Source organism: Anarhichas minor, unplaced genomic scaffold (assembly GCF_050575085.1).
Source record: "Anarhichas minor isolate MPS153535 unplaced genomic scaffold, ASM5057508v1 ptg000027l, whole genome shotgun sequence".
In the NCBI taxonomy this organism is placed as follows: domain Eukaryota; kingdom Metazoa; phylum Chordata; class Actinopteri; order Perciformes; family Anarhichadidae; genus Anarhichas; species Anarhichas minor.
In genome coordinates this window covers 18103717-18117161 of record NW_027466473.1, presented here as the reverse complement: position 1 = coordinate 18117161, position 13445 = coordinate 18103717, and positions in this window count along the sequence as shown.

Here is a 13445-nt window from a genome sequence, read left to right as displayed (position 1 = left end):
CTACATCGCTGCTTGTTCTTGAGTTTGAATTAAGTGGTTTTTAAGACGCCTTACAGCCCATCGGCATCTATTCAGTGGGTTAGCCAATTGTGAGTTGAATGGAGTTTTGTTTTGTTCGTGCTGCACACAGCCATGACAAATTACATTTCACTTTTGTTTTTAAGATTTAGTAAAATTGGCAGAACCAACCCTTTAAGATGGTGTTCTATAAAATGAAGGTTTGTTGTTTTAATCTTTGGAGCTTTTTATTGCCAAGGTGTTTCTGAGGGCTCTATTTGGCCTGACTGACTTGTATAGCAGCAGGGGCAAAGGAGGTTACAGTAAACTGCCTGCAGGTATTGTGTTGAATTCCTATCAGACGGCTGAAAGCTGTAGGATCACCCCTTGTTGAGCATGAGTTTAAAAAAAAAAAGATCTGATGAAGTAGGGCAACATATTTAATATGTAAAATCACTATGTGTCAGGCTGTATAAGCAGCCCTTTTTTAGTGCATGCTGTTATTGAATTAATCTTTGGCAAACCTGCAAGCACAAAAAAAACAATATAGTAACTTCTCAGTTTGATTTAAGACCTGCTTTTACCAGTCGCCATTATTATTGTTTATTAACCGACATACTTTAATCTATTTTTCTGCCATAATTAGTTGTTTTGCAAACAATGCTTGTTCAGCACAAACTGGCATACTGCAAAACCAGCAACACAAAAATACACAGATTTAGCTTTTCCTGCAACTTTATTATACAAATATCAATTTTTATGCTTTCTTTGGCTTCAATGTAAGTTCATTTTAAATGACTGTACAGGTGCTGTATGTACCGTAAATGTAAGTGCTAGAGAATACTCGTTTTTAGTTTCTTTCATATAACTAATACGCAAATATATATATATATATATATATATGCATCTCTTTGGTCTGACTCTCTCTGCTGAGTGTAATGTGATTATAACCAGACAGCAACAGCTTGCATTAATGTATATCAAATATTACATTTGTTGGTACTGTACCTTAATATAGATGTGTGATAAGAGAAACACTGAATAGTGTAGTCAGATTTGTATAATGAACAATAATAAAAAAGTCAAGTTTAAGAACAAAATATATAAATATTTACTGCATATGATACATTACATGTATAACAATATAATTATTTCACTGACTAAATCGGTGTATGTTTGTGCTCTCCTGCATGCACTAGCATTCGTTTCATAACATGGCAACATTAATATTCAGACCTGAATCTGGAAATTGGTTTCTGTGGTTTGTATAGTTTGTTATGGATTTCAAATTAATCTTTCAGTGCACAAATATTACTGGTGATGCATTGGTAATCTTCATTAAATAAATGCAACTAAAGCTTATTTAATGTGACCAAGTTGTATCTACAAATAGGGAGACAAGAAGGTCCAAAAAGGCCCAGAACAAACAGGAGATTTAAACTATCAAAGTAAAAAAAAAGGTTGAGAACGTAGAAAATATGAATGCAGCAACCTGTCACATACTAATTATACATTATGCTTCACCCTGCTGCACCAACCGATCTCTGCGAGCAGTTGTTTCATGAACAGTAGCAATAACATCGATGCCTGAAGGAACGAACCTGATGCATTCGAGATGAAAGAAAACGAATGAGAAAACAAGGCAAGTGTAACCAGGGTAGTAAACTAACTTAGAATACAAGGACCCAACAACTCCACTCCGGGAAATTTCACTCAGAATACCATACCCCGCAAATACACAAGTTCTTGGATAAAGAGAAGGTGCAGAGACGTACGTTTCAAGTAATGTAAAAATAGATTATTTCATAATAATTGACATTTAGCCAACCACGTTAAATAGATATACCTTTGTGCTAAAATAAGTTCTATGCTGTTTAAATGGTCCTACAATAACATTAGGCCTACCTGTACAGGAGAGGGTGCCAGGGAAACCCACAGGAGACGGGAGGTAAAGTGGAAGGCTCCAAAACCATCACCAGTCTTGTGAGAAACACACGCACACAGCAGACACTCTGTAAGACTGTAAGACAGAAGCACACGGGGGTTAGGAAGACACAGCAAAACAGCATGCACTACAAATAAAACCAACCAAAAGAGAAATCTCCACCCAGTAGCCAACCACCTAATAATATGAAAGCCCAAATAGTGTTACTGGAAAACAGTAGGTCAACCCGTAAATTAAATAAAAGTCTGCAAAGATGCCAGAGATAACATAACCTCTATGAGGAAAAGGTGTACGGTGCTTACCTTTAGAAGGCTTTCACATCAGGGATCCGGGCCCAGATCAGAGTACACTTGACCCCAAATTGCAGTTTGTCTGATTAGGGTAAACACTGTGTACCTACTGAATGAGACCATGCACACATTTCTGCTTCACGTTCTGACATGCCGAAGACAAATTGATAAAATTGTCAAATGCGGTTATTAGTCGCAGGCTTACAACTGGGACATTAACCCAATTATGATATTCTTCTTGGAATGGAATCATAAATGGGGAAACGCCTCAGGGAACTTAATGCTGTGCAGTATATGGCCTTGATACGGGACAACAGAGGTCGTGTACTAGCCAGTAAAGACGTTGTGGTCTTCTGATCTCAACAAATCAGTGGATTGTTCATGTTCCGACAGATTTAGCCCCAAAATCAGGGCTGGATTAACCCACTAAGGGCCCTGGGGCAAAACTGAGCTGTGTGTCCCTTAACATGACTACTTCTAATGGTCTGTTGCTCTTAAAGGATGTACATTTTGAATTTAAACAGGGTCCTCATAGTTTGAATATTACATTTTTTTTCCATCTCCAAACAAATTCAAATCATCATTCAATTGGGATTTCTAGACCATATACACCTGTACTTGGAGCTGATTCCCTGACCACTTATGAGCCAACAAAGTAGGATTTCACCGCAGTTGCCATGCTCATTGTTTATGATCGTTACGATACGTTTACATTCATAATGATGATTTTGGGGGGAGTGGGTATGGAGGGAGCGACAGGCTGTTTGTAATGCAAACTTGGTGACTTTCTTGCTCGTTTTAGGCCACTTTTGGAGCTTGTTCTGCTCGCTACTTTCACTGGACAAGAGTTGGCAATACTGGACCTTTTCTTTTGGATACATTCAATATCTAGCTTAGTATTACTGATGTCTGCATGTTTTGTTACAATTGTTAAGTCAGTATGTTATACGTTTTATTTTGAAACAGGAAGTGTCCTGTAACTTGTCAGGTGACTTATAATCAGGAAGTGAAGGAAGAGCGTGGCTCAGAGCCGCTGTTTTCGGTAGTTTTCCAATCCAGTTGAGTCTGCCTGCATCCTATGCCTTTTGATAGCATCATTGGTATGTATTGATTTGTTTTATTTTTACTTATGATCGCAGATGATTATTTTTGTGACAATGTTTAGTTTTGGGAAGTTTTATGCACAAAGTCCATCGAGTCATTAGTAACTCCGCTATGACTGTTGTTAAAGTTCATATCAGCAGTAAATACATAAAAAGCAGCGATTAAAAACAAAGCAATGCATTTCATTGAAGAATCAGCATATGTACATTGTGTGTATGTGTAAGGTTAAAGATAAATCATTTTATTTGTATTCATTATGCCTTTTGTGTGTTTGTTTTACTCTTTCTTACGTCATAGCCCGAGCGTTCCCCATTTGGGGTTCGAGTACCGGTACCGAGGTTCCGAATGGACTTTTCATCAAGAAATATGAAAAATGATCCAGACATGTAAAATATCGAAAAAAAAAAAAAAAAGTCCGAGCAAAATCATCATGTGGGTCATTTTACGCAATTATACACAAACTAATTCAATACGCTAGAAGATTTATCACAATATCAGGATTTTTCTGCAAAAAATCCGCCAACTATGCAGCAGAAATTCATCTTTTTATCACAAAGCCGGCAGCGAAAATGGCCGATGGATACATGAAATCGCACGAGGGCTCGATACTGCGTCGACCCAGCGTGTCCAAATAGACCTCCGACAAAGCATTCAAAGGTCACAGGACAAACCCCAAGACACCACACACAGCTCTCGTCTTGTAAAAAGCTCTAAGACCTGAATGACTGTATGAGACACACACACACAGAGAGAGAGAGAGAGGATTTATTTTATTTTCATTATTTTAGCCGATTGTTGTAAATGACTATAAAAGTAATAATTTGGAAAGAGTGTATTATGTTACCTTTTGTTGCAAAACCAGCAAAATCATACCTAAATAAAATGAATGAGAAACAAAAAAGTACAACGTAATTACTCTAAGGATGCATACAGAGAACGGGTGGCTCCGGTGACTCAACTAAAATCATAAAACTGATTTACGGAAGCTGACCTGTTGTAACAACAATGTGTGTTCTCAGGAAATGTGGCTCCGCCCCCTCAGCACCGCCGCTTCTTGACGAAATAGTACAGCTCGCCTGCCACAGCTAACGCTTGCCGCTCAAGTGCCAGACTGCCAGAGGTCAATTGTCGCAGTGTTGGCATGGTAAATAGGTGAGTGAATTTATCAATTCCTATTGTTACTAAAAGTTAATCTCTTCAAGCAGTAGTCTGTAAACTATAAAGAACGAGTTTACAGACTACTTTTTGTTTGTTTTAAACATTGGGTTTAACGTGCTAACTAGCTAGCTAAAATGCACTCTCGTTGAAACTTCAGCCAAATATCCCAGAATGCATTTTGCACCAGCAACAGGAAACAATGGCGGAGGAGAAATCACACAACTGGAAGTTGTAACTTCTAAATACTACTGTTCAGTGGCGGGCCGTGCATTTTATACCTGGGCCTTCACTGCTGTCCTTCAGCTGAAACACAGCTACGGTTATTATTTGTTTCCTGTAAAAATGAAGCCAACACCTACAAACTAAGTGTATGCGTCTCCTCTCCGCTCTGACTGCAGCGGGAGTATGAAGGCAAATCACTGTCAAAATCCGAGAGCGCAAATGAGATCCATGCGCGCGCGAAAATCAAACAGCCGCGCACGTATTTTACTTTGAAGAGCGCTTTTACATCACTCCGCGAGCAAAATGTCGTCTCGCGAGAGTGAATTCTGCTCGGCTGCATTTTGCGGCTCGCGAGCAGTTTTTCTTTTTGACAGTCGCCATTGTATCTGTATGAGTGACATACAAGTTAGCCAATCAGCGCCCTCAAATAGATTCAGTGTGGGGCCAAAACGATTTTGCCCCCCCAAACATGAGAACACCAGGACACACATGGAGAACTCTGTCAAGCTACATATCAGGCAAAGTGAACATCTTTTCTTCTACATAGTTGTCCTCAGTCTCATCTGCTTAACTTGGTCATGGAGACATCAACATTTAATTGAGATGGTAAATTAACAGTGCAAACTCATCATAGCTTAATTTAACATCAGTATTCATAATTACACTTAATGTTTACTTCTCCTGATCTTTACCTCCTTTAAACCTTTTAAGCTCGGAGCCGTTTTTGAGGTCTCTGAGCGAAAAAGCATAGCCTTACAAAACTGACCATAGCTCTGTAACTACAAGGTCGATTTTAATAATTTTTGTTGATATAATCAGATCACAACACCTGTGACATAGTTTACATAGGTCGTATTGTGAATATGTTGCTGGTTAATATAGAAAATAAGACATAACACAGCTGAAAGTGAAAATATTCAGCCTCGCCTGGGAAAAATGCACTTTCAGTGATAAAAGGTTATTGAAATAATGCAGCTAGCCCCCTGAAACTTTCCCAAGTCATAGCATAACTGATCAGTAGTTATTAAAAAAAGGTTAAAGTGGAATAAAGTTAAGAATAAGAGGTTTTAGTCAGGCGAGGCCATCATTTTCGAACCAGCTGTTGCAGCTCTTACATTGTACTTTTATACACTATATAACTATATATTTCACTTTCTTTATCACTCATATGATTCAATACATCCAAATACAGATAATAGGAATCATATTCATATTCATAACATCATCAGAGCCAGTTTTGGCTGTCATCTGTAGGATTTTCTCATTGCATGGGTGTGTATGTGGCTGCATGGCAGCCTATCCTCGGTCGATTTCCAAAAACAACCCCTCCTTAGACGCGTCACAGGCTTAGGAAGACTCATGCCAAATTTGGTGGTGATCGTCAAAAGATTTCATACAATAAAGTTGCCAGAAGTGACGCGTGTACCCCGGCGGAAATTTCCGGTCGCAGGCAGTCTGACCACTCGCCCAAGCCCCCTTGACCGCTCTTATTCTGGAAACAAGTCGGAAGTCAACAGTATGCAGTTGGCAGCAATGACTACAGCTTTGGAACGGAAATTCCGCAACGTTATTATCCATATTTTCATAAAACTTGGGCACATACCCACGATTTGTTTCGGCGAAGTTCAGCATGAAGGTACGTTTGATCACACACAACGGTTAAGTGTTTGTACGGATCGTAAAAAAGAAGTTAGTTACGTGTTCCGCCACGTGTGCTAATGCTATTACATGCTTTGTATGACTGGGTAGCCGTTAGCATGAGGGTACAAACATTGATTTACTGTACTCATAACGCCGATTTCTGGCCCGGATTTGGTGCTTTTATGCCACGATATACTTTTGCTTATATGAGTAGCCTATAGTTGTCTTTGGAGTTTATAATAAGTGACTTATATGAGGTTGTTGTCCAGACGTTGCTGGTTCATCGAAAAAAAAAAGTGGCCGTGTCCACACTACTGGCTAACAATCATGCTATTTTCCGCATGTGAGTTTGAGGGGTTCTGAGCCAGAGTGCCCCCAAATTTGGGGGCGTCGAGATTAAGATCCTGATCTTTACCTCCTTTAACAAGGTCCACAGGGGCATCTCAATAAATAAACATGTTATATTATATTATATAAGTGTTATTTACTGCTTTTTTTCGTGTTGGAATAAATGTTAAATATTTAACTGCAAAGTACTAATGTGTGTTTGATACTTACATTTTTTTGCATTAAATCATACTGAGACGTTTGCTGAAATTGATAGGATGGCCCTACCTAGAAAAATTTCCACCAGCCGCCACTGGTGCAGAACGTACGTGCTTTAACGTCAAAACACCAGAAAATTCTCCAACAACACCAGAACAAGTCGCTAGATTTGTCACTAGTAGCTTTTGACAAAAAAGTCGCCATAAGGGTTTGGAAAGTCGCCAGATTTAGCGAGAAAGTCGCCGAGTTGCCAACACTTGCACCTGCTAAATATGTCCCCAGAGCAACATTGGACGCAACAATGGTTCCTATCACATATAAAACCAAACAAAATCCATTTTCATAAAAACAAGTTGTACAAATAATAATATATAAACAAGCATATTAAAGCTGCTGCAGATGTAAAAACAAACGCATTTAACTTACCAGAGCTGCTGTTCACTATTTAAAGACAAAGTGCATCCTCCTTTCTTTGTTAACAAAGAGTTTAATCTCACGGTTGTTCAGTACATCCGTGCGTTTTAGTTCCAGTAAGAAGTCCTTCTCCATTCATGGACACCAGTGAAGACAGTCGAGCCTCCCCAGTTGTATTTCTTGAATACGTTTTAATGCGTTTGAGGCTGAAAATGTCCGCTCCACAGAGGCAGCAGATATTGGGATTGTCACCACCCAACATGTCAGGCTAGCCCACTGACCAATCACGTACTTGTAGGCCAGCTAGCAGGCTCTGGCACGTCAAAGAATACGCCCAACATGTCAAACTAAAGATCTGATTGGTTGAACACTATGACAATCAACAATATCGTCCCCATTCACTTAAACTGCTCAGGGATTCACTTGAGAGTCTGCAGGCCTCGGGCCTCTCTTCTTACCTAGAGACACAGAGGTGAGATCTGATTGGATAAAAGCTCTACTTAAAACAAGCTGCACTGGAAGCAGAGCAACTGAGGAAGACAGTAGCTGTGCAATGAGAAAATAAGATAATGGGAAAAATATTTTTATAAATTATAATACATGTAGTGTATTTAAGAAAAAATATTAAATTATAAAATAGCTATAACTTTGTGGTTTAGGCCAGCAGAGAAGGCCTTGCAGGCCCTGACGGCCCACCACTGCTACTGTTGTTAAGTCACAGAAAGTAATTTTAGGATGTTTTGAGGCGAGAAGTTAGTTGTTTAAGCATCAAATCTGTGGTCGGTTTGTCAAGATTCAGCCGATTTTAAAATCTGCTCCGACAATTGAGATGTGAGGTGTTGCTAGCGGGACCGGTGTTACGGCCCTACTGGTTTCCCTTCTGTGCGTGTTTTGTGTTCGCTTAACAGCTGCAGCGGTTGTCTGCCTCTGTCGCCTGATTCGTCACACATTCACAAACACATTGCTCGAGATCTAAAAGACACATCTCATATCAATTGCAGGGATTACGATTGTATAAGTGAGCACTGCATCACAGCCACGTATGAAGAAATACATAGAAGAAAATACATTTATGCAAAGATCGCAACAACCTGGATTCAAACTCTGTCCAGCAAAACAGTAAAACTCCCTAAGGCGGTCGTGCTACGCACTCCGCCACTTGTGCTTGGTAATTTAACAGACATTCAGTAATTTATTCACCAAGTCATACCTCATCAGTGTCCAGGAAACGTTTTGGTTTAGGCTGAACTGAAACAACTGGTTCCCTGGGGCGTATCTTCGAACACTTACAAACCTTTTTATCAATGCTTTTTCGCGAGGCTTTGCCCATACACCACCGTCGCATTGTGACAAAAACAAATGTACTTTTGTGACGGTTATACAGTGACGATCGTACTTTGAAAATACACTAAATAATTGCGAACCCTTGTTCGGTCGGTCAGGATACGTTTTGGGGCGCCATGCTTAAAAAAAAATATATTATGCACAATGTCACTACTTCAGCTCTCTTAGTTCTTAGAGACTTCTAGCCACTTTGCAGTGTATTTGAATGACATAACCTGACAGGAAGTAAACATAGACCCAAGTTGTTGCCGAGCAGTTCAGTTCAGTTGAAACAGTGGAAGCTAGCTCACTGGCTGTTTCTTTCTTTCAGTATTGATCAAAGGACGAGGATATCAACATACCTCATGTTGCACTTAAACTTAACAGAATTGAATATTCTTTAATGTTTTATTTTTATTTATTTATGATATTTGTGATCCGTTGCACCCCTAATATATATAGAATTGTGTGTGTGGATCAGATCCGGATTGCTGTATGCTTTGCCGACCAGGAAAACGCTACAGAGACCTCAATACTAGCGGCAAGTTTCAAAAAGACTCGCCGAGATCAGGCTGTATTTGACTCTCTGTCTCTTTCTTCCCTCCTCACTATACTATATCTCCTGTCTCTCACTTATTCTCAGACGGGTCAGAGATCGCCGGCTGTCGGTAAATAAGTGAACTGAACTCTTTTCACAGTCTCATGTAACATGTGTGAAGCTATTATATTATACACAAGTCTTTTCTGTCTCTCCTATAAAACAATTGCTGTTTGTCCTTCAGAGGCCACCAGCCGAGGGGATTAGAGCATGTGGCCCCTCCCTCTCCCTCTCCCCACCCGGCTCCCCCCCACCCCCCCGTGGCCGCCATCCCCACCGCTCCGCCAATCGGCGGGTAAATTTCCGCGGCCAGGTAAGTCCCACAGATATTTCATCTTTATTTTATATTTCATTTATTTTATATCTTACTTTATTTTATATCTCTTGTAAATTTGAATATGTTTCTACTTGGACTGATTGTTGTTGATTGTTAAATGTTTGCACCTCCCGTCACACCAAATTCCTTGTATGTCCAACACACCATGGCAATAAACGGTTCTGATTCTGATTATACACAAGTCTTTTCTGTCTCTCCTATAAAACAATTGCTGTTTGTCCTTCAGAGATCACCTGCCAGGAGGCACCATGGCCGTGTCCCTGTCCCCCCGTCCCCACCCCCCCATGGCCGTGTCCCTGTCCCCCCGTCCCCACCCCCCCACCCCCCCCCCCGTGGCCGCCGCTGCTCCGCCAATCGGCGGGTAAATTTCCACTATTATATCCAAAATCCATTCAAACCCTTAACTCCATTAAAGGTCTAACTAGTTGGATAAAACATGTGTCCACCATAATATATCATTGCATTCCACTGCATATCTGTTCATATGCAGTGAGGACAAAGCACACATTAATATACAAGACAACATTTTTAAATTTAGAACTGGGAATCTCTGATAACCTGTGAAACATCTTTCTTTGACAGCTGGAGGAGCAGGAGAAGTACAAAAAGGGTAAATTCATCATTTATCTACAACTGTGGAAAAGAGGCACCTGAGTCTCCAGTTAACCCGTCTGGGAGAGTTGGCAGCCACCAGTCCACCGTATCAATTAGTTTACTTGTGAGGTTATCGTCTGTCTGTCTGTCTGTCTAGCATACTCTGTCAGGGTTTCCCCTAGTGTACTGCAAGCCCAACATAACGTTGGTGATTGTCCGGTCGAGAGAGAAAGTGTGTGTGTGTGTGTGTGTGCAGTTTATTAGTTGGTGAATAAATACTACAACTCCTTAAGACCCAAGCCAAGCTCCACTAGACTGTGCTCTGTACCTCATGTGCTCTGTACCTCATCAAATCTTCTTTTCCTTTCTCCAGGAGTGGTCGGCTGCGTCGTCGTCAGCGTCGGCGTCGGCACTTACTCCCTCCTGCTCCTCCTGCTGGCCTGAATGATTCGGGAGAGACTCAGTGTGTGAGTAACTTGTTCACTCACAGCAAAATGCAAAATGAGTTTCCTTGAGTTTCAATGTTCAGCTCGTGAGACATCATGAAGGCATAAGTGAACCAGTTATTTCTGTTGTAAGATATTTCTAAATATAATCTAATTTAATTTGTTAAAGGCTCATATTTATTTTGAACTAAATTAGCCCTGTCTAATTGGCTGTTCCAGAGTGACGTAGAACGGCCTGTATTATCTGTACCTGTATTCTTGCTGAGGCTGTGTATGAATTAATGTTTATTGTGGCTTTGAAGGTTTTGACGATGTAGTACATATGTAGTCTATGCATGTAAAGCAAAGGGGGGAGTTAATACCACGTTAGCAGTAATGTTACGTGTGTGTGTGTGTGTGTGTGTGTGTGGTTGTGTGTGTGTGTGGTTGTGTGGTTTATTAGTTGGTGAATAAATACTACAACTCCTTAAGACCCAAGCCAAGCTCCACTAGACTGTGGTGTCATTGTAAAATGAACCTCATCAAACCTTCTTTTCCTTTCTCCAGGAGTGGTCGTCATCGTCGGCGCCGTCGTCTGCGTCGCCCTCCTCCTCCTCGCCTGCCAATAAGTATGAAAGTATGAAACTCTGTAAAAATAATTTACATTGTTCGAGTAACAAAAGAACGTGTTTAAAGAAAATGTTTTTTATTGTTATATTGTTTTTTATTGTTATAAAAATGTTTTTTAATGTTATTTATTGTTGGAATGCTTCACAGCATTCCAACAATAAATAACCACAGAGCTGCCATGTGTTTGGGGCCAAATACTTGGGAGTCAGTTCATAAGTGGAGAGGGAAAGTGGAGAGCTGCCTCATTAGTTTCCAATGCACTGAAGTCCAGATCTGATCCTGTGTGCCAAAGAGAGGAAATGAGCAAACATAGTGGTGTTACTGGGACACTTTTGATGAGATGGTTGTTTGTTGGACACACAGACAGGCTCGTCTTGTCGAGCTTCATTGGGGATGAAATTACAGCAACCAGATGACAATGGCAATGTTTTCCTCACTCTACACAAATTCAAGGAGCACGCTGTTTTGTTTTCTGTGCATGTTTTTAGCAGATCATCAAATATTGAATATATGAAACATTACTGCCAAAGCACGTACAGTACATTATGTGTCATGTGCGAATGCCAGCACATTCTCACCCCAATGCGTCAAATACCGCAGCTTGGTCAGTGTTCCTAAACTTTGAGGCTCTACGTACCACTCTAACGTCAGTTTAAGACGTGTCTTGGATGGATGTTGCAAGCCCGGTGTGTCTTACACACAGAGTGCCTTAGAGCTCGTTGTGTCAGATGCACAGGAGCACTGACCAAGCTACGGTCAATCTTTTCTTCCGCCCATCCATCAGCTTTGTAAACCATGCCTGTGTGTTTGTAGGGTTCATCGTCTGCGGAGCATGTGGAGTTTGGCCTGATGGTGAAGAATGCCAGGTTAAAAGGCATTATGCTGGATATTATTAAAGAGCAGATCAAACACTCGCTGCTCCAAAGTGATTATTTTGTGTTCGATCCTAATGTCACCTTCTGTTCTTTAAAGAATTCAGGAAAAACAAATAGCGAGCCAGAAACAGGGCTACGACAGACAACATGAAGTCCATTTTTTATTTTGTTCTAATCGCAGATTGAAAGTATACAACTGAACATCATGGTTTGATTTTTATTATGAGACTCATAAATAAAAATACAAAACATTACACTACAAAAAACAATCTACTGTTAGGATGTAAAAAAAGAAAAAGAAAATTCTTTTATTTTCACTATCAAAGGCACAACATTGACTTTAGTGACAACATGGAGAAGAGAACCTGCAGCATTAAATCTTTTATTTTCCTTTTTATTTATTTTTTCACACTCCATCAGAGAACACTGACATGTTACAAAGAGGTGCCTGATTCTACATGGAAAAACAAAACAAAAAAGAACAACCTCTATATCAACAGACGGTGGCTATAGATTGGTGGCACAGCTCAACAGGAAACGTACTGCCACGGAAAAAAATAGCACGTTGTCGCTGGAAAAGACAAAGGACCTTTGCAAAGCTCTAATGCAAATTTCAAAAAAATTATACAACTGACAACAATAAGAGAACAAAATAAAGAAAATAAAAAATAATAATTGGGCACCTTCTAAGATTAGGCTAAGATTAGGTTCTGAGGTAGACAAAAACTATAACAATTCAAATCATAATAAAAACACTATTTTCTTAATACAGAGCAACTTGACTGGCACTTGTGCTGTCACAACAATGGAGGAGAGAAGTAGCACAGACAAGCCAGGGAAAGACAGAGAGAGAAAAGCTTTGTTACATAAAAAGCTTCGTTATGCTTGGTCCGACAGGGCAATTGGTCCTCAGTGCTAATATAAAAAAATACAATGTCTTGGTGCTTTGTTACTCAAAACAGTTTTTAGTCTAGACCTCGATGGCACATGCATTGCAACACTGCATGAAATGGCTACTTTGTTCTAGTCGTGCTACGCACTCCGCCACTTGTGCTTGGTAATTCAACAGACATTCAGTAATTTATTCACCAAGTCATACCTCATCAGTGTCCAGGAAACGTTTTGGTTTAGGCTGAACTGAAACAACTGGTTCCCTGGGGCGTATCTTCGAACACTTACAAACCTTTTTATCAATGCTTTTTCGCGAGGCTTTGCCCATACACCACCGTCGCATTGTGACAAAAACAAATGTACTTTTGTGACGGTTATACAGTGACGATCGTACTCTGAAAATACACTAAATAATTGCGAACCCTTGTTCGGTCGGTCAGGATACGTTTTGGGGC